General features: G+C 38.8%; 1 pseudogene; it reads right to left on the bottom strand.

The window, feature by feature from the left end:
* Positions 1 to 356: 356 nt before the first annotated feature.
* On the bottom strand, positions 357 to 992 carry LOC111158535 (annotated as a pseudogene).
* Positions 993 to 7846: the final 6854 nt, after the last annotated feature.

Consider the following 7846-nt stretch of genomic DNA (forward strand, 5'->3'; position numbering starts at 1 on the left):
ATCTCTCTCTCTCTGTCAAATAAATAAATAAAATCTTAAAAAAAAAATAAATGTGACTTTAGAAATTTCATCTTTTTATTGCTGCTTATGCCACCTTAATATGAAGTTGCTATAAGGATAGATTAAATTAAATGATGAAATATAAATAAATTGGCCAATATAATTCATGGCACATAGAAGACACTCAACACATGGAAACAGCTTCTTAATTGTTTAATCAGGAAGAATAAAATAATCTCTATAAGATTCTTTTTGCTCTAATGCTTTCTGACTATGATCCCTGAGCTTTTGGAGATTAATTTTTTTTTCTTCTTTGAATATCCTAAATTGTTTATTAGGTAAGAATTTTACAAGCATTACTTATTTGAGCAGTAATGGTGGACCTGGAGAGTATTGTGTCTTCTCCATGTTGGGAGGCAAGAACAGCCAATAGTGTGGTAGAACTTGTGACCCTTTCCATGGCTAGGGCTCTTGAGCCTGCTGATGCCAACCCTCAGAGCTCCCTGTGTTTATGTACTGGTTAGGTGATCCACTGGGTGTCAGGATTTCTTCTGATAGCTTTATAGAATGGATCAAGGAGGATAACCTCGAAGAATTTGTATGTGGAATCTTTGACAACCCAGTAAGTGTTCAAGACTCTCAGAGCCCCAGGGTGGTGTCCAGCTCTCTCATTTGCAACAGACTGAAGGCTTTGGGCAAACTTTAGCTGGTTAACACCATGATGGACAGGCTTGGCATAGGTAGCACCCTTAGGATCTGGGCGTTTGTTGCCACCGTGTCACCCACGAATCCGATATATGGCATAACCTTGGTTGGCCTTATGCCATAGTCTACGCACTTTATTGGGCAGTTTGGTGGATTGAGTGGGGTCAGGAGGCCCTGTGGAGCTCAGAGAGCTAGCAGTACCACCAGTGGTGCACCCTGAAAACAAAAGACATTACATAAGACTGCTTTTTCCTCCATAGCTCCTAGACGTACTTGTAAGCACCCATCTTGGCTTACCTTGGAGCTGATGGCTGATGCCAGATGGAAAGAAAAGAGCTCTTCTCCCCAAATCCTTTTTTGGCTCCTCCGAGATTAAATCTTCTAACATAAATCATACATAAACACACACACACACACACTGAATTTTTTAAAAAGGATTTTATTTATTTATTTGTCAGGGAGAGAGAGAGGAAGAGAGAGCACAAGTAGGGAGAGTGGCAGGCAGAGAGAAAAGAGAGTGGCAGGCAGAGAGGCAGAGAGGGAGCTCAGGCTCCCCACTGAGCAAGGAGCCTGATGCAGGACTTAATCCCAGGACTCTGGGATGATGATCTGAGCCAAAGGTAGCCACTTAACCAACTGAGCCACCCAGGCATCCCCATGCACACTGAATTAAATAAGGATGCATACCTTATATAAGAGAGCAAATGAATAGTATATTGTCAAAAGGAATTTAGAAAATCAGAGAAGGGAAAATTGATTGAGGAAGGAACCTCCTTCATGAAGGAGGTAGAACCTGAACTGGGGAGAATTTGCATGGTGCTTAAATGGTTAATAGAATTTCCCTAAGAACCTCATTTAGAATAGAAATTAGTTTAAGCTTTTGGGTGAATATGACTCATTTAAATGCTCAAAACCATGAATCACTCAGAGTAGCATTATGGGTAATTTTAATGAAACATCTTTAAGGTCTCTATTCCTTTGTTAACTGCTTCTATTGAATTTAAACAAAAGTCCCATTTCATTCCAAATTTAAATCCAAAAGAGATTTGATCTTTTCTTCCTGCCATTTTGCAACCAGTGTAATTTCTAACAAGTGCCTGGAATTAAGATGTGAGTCAGATCAGAAAACCACATTTGAAACTGAATGGAATACCAAAGCAGAAGGGGGATAAAGGGAAGATTTTAGAATGACATATCCAGTTAAAACCACTTGAACTGGCCCTCATCAATTCCTGACCCCTCCTACATTTCAGTGACTTATAGGACCCTGCTAATGTTCTCCTATTTGGAATGGTAAGAAGTTAGAAAAAGTAAGTTTAAAAAATGAAAAAATTATAAGTAGCTCACACACAGAGATCTGTATGTAAATGTTAACATCAGATATATTCATAAAACCCCAAACTGGGTACCAACCAAATGTCTATCCACTGGAAAATAGTATACAGATTGTGGCACATCCATACAACACACCACACAACAATAAAAAAAAACAACAATGCAGTAACAAATTGAGGCCCTACAGTGTAATGTTAAGTGAAAGAAGCCAGGCACAGAAGCCCACTGCCTACCATGTGATTCTATCTGTATATCGTTTTCTAGAAAAAGGAAAAGTACAAGGGCAGAAATCAGTTCAGTTGTTACCAGGCATCAGGAATGGAAGGGGGAAAACAAAAAAAAAAAAGGAAGGAAGGAAGGAGGGGAAAGAAGATGGTGGAAGGAACCAAAGAGGCATACATTTAATTTTTTCTAATATTTTTATTACAGTACAGTATGTATAAAATTTACTATCTTAATCATTTTAAGTGTATAATTCAGTGGTATTAAGTATTTTCATACCGTTGTAAAATAAAGATTAATAATATTCCATTGCTTATTCATTCATTCATTCATTGATAGACATTTGGGTTACCTCCATGATTTAAATAGTGTGAATGAGAGGCCCCCGGGTGACTCAGATGTTTAAGTATCTGCCTTCGGCTCAGGTCATGATCCCAGGGTCCTGGGATTGAGCCCCACATCGGGCTCCCTTTTCAGTGCAGACCCTGCTTCTCCCTCTCCCTCTGCCTTTTCTTCCTCTTGTGCTCTCTGGCTCTCTCAGTCAAACAAATAAAATAATAAATAAATAAATAATAAGTAAATAAATTCATAAATAAATAATAAATAAATATTGTGAATGATACTTGCTTTGCGAGCTAGCATATAATCTATCCTGGAGAAAGTTTCATATGCTCTTGAGAAGAATGTGTATTCTGCTGCTATCACATAGAATGTTTCATACATTCTGTTAGGATAATTTGGTCTAAAGTATAGTTCAAACCCAATGTTACCTTATTGATTTTCTGTCTGTATGATCTATCCACTATCGAAAGTGGGGTCCTGAAGTACTGTACTATTGTGATAGTAGTTGTCTTTTCTCCCTTCCAATCTGTTAGTATTTGCTTGGTATATTTAGGACCTCTAATGGGTGCATATATATTTAAGGTTATTATACCCTCTTGATGAATTGATCCTTTTATCTTTTTATTATTTTATATGTGATAATGTAGTTTAAATATATGTCTTCTTTATCTCATATATATGAGACATATATATATAGTCTTTATCTCATGTTACAATTTTTGTATTAAAGTCTTTTTGTCTAATATAGATACAGTTACCCATATTCTCTTTTGATTTGCACTTGTATAGAATATCTTTTGAGCATATGTGTGTCCTTAAAGCTGAAGTAAGTCTCTTGTAAGCTGTGTATAGTTGAATCTTATTATTTTATTCATTTTACCACTTCATGGCTTTTGATTAAAAGATAAATCCATTTACATTTAGAAGAATTATTAATAGTTAAGGACTTACTAAAGTCATCTTATTATTTTTCTGGCTTTTTGTAATTCCCTTTTCCTTTCCTTCTTTTCTTGCTGTCCTCCTTTGTGAGCTGATGACTTCTAAAGTGATATGTCTTGATTTCCTTCTTTTTATCTTTTATGCATCTACTATAGATTGTTGAATTGGGCTTACCATGTGGCTTACATAAAACATCTTAAAGACACAAGTCTATTTTATCCTGAGAGTAACTTCAATCTCATATAAAAACTTTACTCTTTTACTCCCCTCTTTTCATATTTTTGATGTCACAACTTCTTGTATATTGTGCATTCATTAACAAAGGATTGTAACTATAGTTATTTTTAATACTCTTGTCTTTTAGCATATGACTAGAATTTGTGGTTAATACATTACCATAGTACAGAATTAGAGTGTACTGAATGTGACTGTATACTTACCTTTACCAGTGCCCTGTATATTTTTATATTTCCATGTTATGAGTTGACATCTTTTCATTTCACCTTAAAGAACTCCTTTCTGTATTTCTTGTAAGGCAGGCTTAGTGGTACTGAAGTCCCTCAGCTTCTGTTTGTTTGAGAGTCTTTATCACGGCTCTGTTTCTGAAAGACAGCTTTCTTGGGTAAAGTATTCTTGGTTGGCAGGGGTTTTTCCAGCACTTTTAATATGTCATTCTACTCTCTCCTAGACAATAAGGTTTCTGCTGAGAATTGCAGTACTTCTTTATAAAGATGGATAAAAATGTGCAGTCAAGCCCAGATTGTCTCCAGGAACACCTACATGAAGAAACATCATCATATTGGCTTTTCCTTCTTCCCCGTCTCACTCAGCTTCTCCTTCCCCCCCAAATCCGGCATCCTGGAATCACTTCCCAGGACATTGTCTCTTGCTCTGTTTTTGTTTTGTTTTTTTGTTGTTGTTGTTAAGATTTTATTTATTCATTTGAGAGACAGAGAGACAGAGAAAGCACAAGCCTGGGGAAAGGAAGAGGGAGAAGCAGACTCCCTGCTGAGCTGGGAGCCTGAGGAGGGGCTGGGTTCCAGAACCTGGAGATAATGACCTGAGCCAAAGGCAGACACTTAACCAACTGAGCCACCCATGGGCCTCTCTTGCTCTGCTTTTGGGAAACCCAAATAAGGCAAGAGCATTTGTTTATTTATTTACTTAATGTATGTATGTTTGTATGTACGTATGTATGTATGTATTTTCGCAATGGTAAATTTTGTTTTTCTTTTGAAATGATTCCAAACTTACAGAAAAGTTATACAAAAGAATAGTGCAAATAATCCCCATAATCTTTTTGTCCAGAAACTCAATCAAGTTTTGCCTTAAAACCCCCTGAAAGTCACTTCAGCCAGAGAGGGAGGGGCTTTCAACAAAGGGGACGGTACAACAGAAATGGCTGCCTGCCTTCAGCCGCGCCCCTTAGATCAGAAGCAGCAGTCCATGATCAGAGCACAGATCTCCAATATTTGGAGGCCAAGGTCTATTTTCTCCCACTGGCTCTCATAAACTGTGTGCAAACTGCCCCAGGGACACATGTGCAGCTGCCTGCGGCAGGACTGGGGAGTGATGGATAGATAGTTGCTAGTGTGCTAAGAGCTAAAATTGGCTGAAATTAACCACAATTTACCTCCCAAGCCTCAACTTACTGACCAAGATTTCCCCTTGTTGTTGCAAGCTCTCAATAGACTCTGGGATTCCAAAATAGCTACATCCGAAAGATTCTGCCAGTGCAGTTGTTGTCTGGGTGGGAAGACAGATATCTGATGCTTCCTACTCCATCATTCTCTCAGAATCCAGGAATAATTATTTTTGGCTTTACAAATGGATTCATTGATTCTTTGTCAGGTGCTGGGACTGCAAAGAAGAAGGTCTATCAGATAAACAGACGATTATCAAATGATGTGTAAATGTCCTGATAGTTCTGTGCATGAAGTACTAGGAGTATACTGGAGAGATCCTGAACCAGTCCTTCTCACCGGCAACATCCAGCCATCACTAATTGATCCAAGCTGTCTTTCACACAAATGGCTTTTGGAACCATTCCCGGTATGATGCTGGAGTGGTCCATTAGCAAACACACCAAAGTTTTCATTCTAACTTTGAAGTTTTTAAGTTAAACATTCTAAAAATTTGGGGTCCTTTGAAGCATAAATCAGAAATTATCATACGATAGATGTTAGTCTTTGTTCTTTCTGCCCATGTAGGCTTCCCCAAACTTAGTTTTCTTTCATTTTTGTGCTCCTCTGGGGCTAGCTTTGAGCTGCCTACCATTTTTAAAGATAACTAGAAGATGCCTTAATTCTTGCTTTAACACGAGATTCTGCTTGCTCCAACTACTTACTTGCTGTTGAATAATTTTTACTGAAAGAAGTAAAACTTCGATGGTCCCTTCCCCATGTAGTTAGAATGTGTTGTAGTTAGTTCAAATTATTGCTTTTTAAATCTATTGTTCTCTATATCCAGAGACAAATACTTTATGTTATCTTAATGTCATCCTGTGTTCCTGAGGCAATTATTTATATCGTACAACCTACTCATTTTACTATACTTGCGTTCAACTGAGATAGGAAAGATTACACCATCATTTCATATTGTCCCTTTGCTTTGTCTCACTGGCCTTTAGGAAATATTTCTGGGAGAAAAACAATGAAGAAAAATTGTTTCCCTTTTCAAAAGAAAAATCTTGTTTAAGGAAATGAAATACTTCTTTACGAAAATGGATAGAAATATGCAGCTGTCTCACAGATGGTAACTTCTCCTGAGATTTGAAGGCACCCCTTCTCGAGACAAATGGGGCATATAAACAGGAGGTGTGGAAGCCACTGCTACTGTTATGAAAAGTGAGAGCAAAGATTTGGCATTTGAGGTTTTCCTACATATTACACTAATTTCCGTGACTAAGGACCAGTTCCTGGGAACTCAGTCTCTAGCCTAGGGAGAGGCTTGGGTGGTAGTTGGGAACTATTGGCCATTATAGCTATTTCAGGAGAGAGGAATGTTTGGGGAAGCCCTGCTGAATGCCAGGAGCTTTACAAACTTTATTTCTCTCTGTTCCTCTAGTGATCTTACCAAAAAATAAATTTTCTCCAGGTGGGGAAACAGAGGCTCAGAAAGATTGAGCAATTTTCCATGTCACTTGCTGGGGTTATGTGATGGATACCTATCTCCAAATGATACTCTTAACTAATCTTGGATTAGCATAGCGCACACACACACACACACACACACACACACACACACACCTCTCCCCTCAATGGTTCCTGGTTAATTCTCATAGCCTAAATATAAAATAAAATATCAAGCACCTGGATCCTTTTCCCCACTTCCTACAATTCATCCATCCCAGATGAGGCTGGGCTTTAGCAGCATCTAAGGTCTTAAAAAATGGTTGGCGTAGGGATGGCGGTGCCCCTTAATTCTCTTAAAATAGCTTGGGGAAGAAGAAGGTCAGGTGTCAGGGTCCTACTTTCTGGTCTCTCCCAGTCTCTCCCATGACTTACCCTACTGCTGTCTTTCCCATCTAGAAAAGAGAAGGAAGTTCCAATTTTCTATGTGTAAAATCTAAGGCATCGGGATGTGCTGGGAGTCTGAGACAAGGGGACTAAGGTATCCTAAATAAAGAGGCAGCAGGACAGGACTCCTGAGATTAATGGAAAATCCAATTTTCACTCTGGCTGCCTTCAATTCAAAGTCATTGTGTCCCGCATCTCTCCCAGGGCTTCCTAAGGTCTCAAACACAGGGGCAAATGTGGCATGAATCATCTGTATGATTACTAAATATTTCCATTATCCAGGATAGGGCAAAGAAGGACTTTATATAAATGAAGGCCAAGGGGAAGTGCTGACACACCTAAGAAATGGCACCTTAGTGACTTTCTGATGACTGACCAAGGTCTCCTGAAGTCTCACTTCTAAAAAGCATATTATCAGTCAATAAACAAAAAAACAACATAAGAGAGATGACAAGCAGCTGGCTAGTACCATCTAGTGGTAACCGAGAAACAATAACGTTTCTTTTTTTAATGACCTGTTAAAAAATGGGGAGAGACTGAAACCTCTCCATACTCTCTGGGCACAGTGATGGCTTATTTATTAGGTGCTGGGCTTGCAGCTTTTCTCTGGGGGAGATGAAGAGTAATACCCGGAGTACGTGTCAGAGAGAACAGGGTGAGGAGATTAAGATGCATTTCAAGATAAACTCATTTCAGTGCTTCGGAATAGAGGCACAGAGATTTACACAAATAGCTCCTTTTCTGTCGGGCTATCTCCTGGAGCCGGGGACCTCTGTGGAGAGGCT

The sequence above is a fragment of the Enhydra lutris genome, unplaced genomic scaffold (assembly GCF_002288905.1).
Source record: "Enhydra lutris kenyoni isolate GAN:26980312 unplaced genomic scaffold, ASM228890v2 scaffoldscaffold60, whole genome shotgun sequence".
Taxonomy (NCBI): Eukaryota; Metazoa; Chordata; class Mammalia; order Carnivora; family Mustelidae; genus Enhydra; species Enhydra lutris.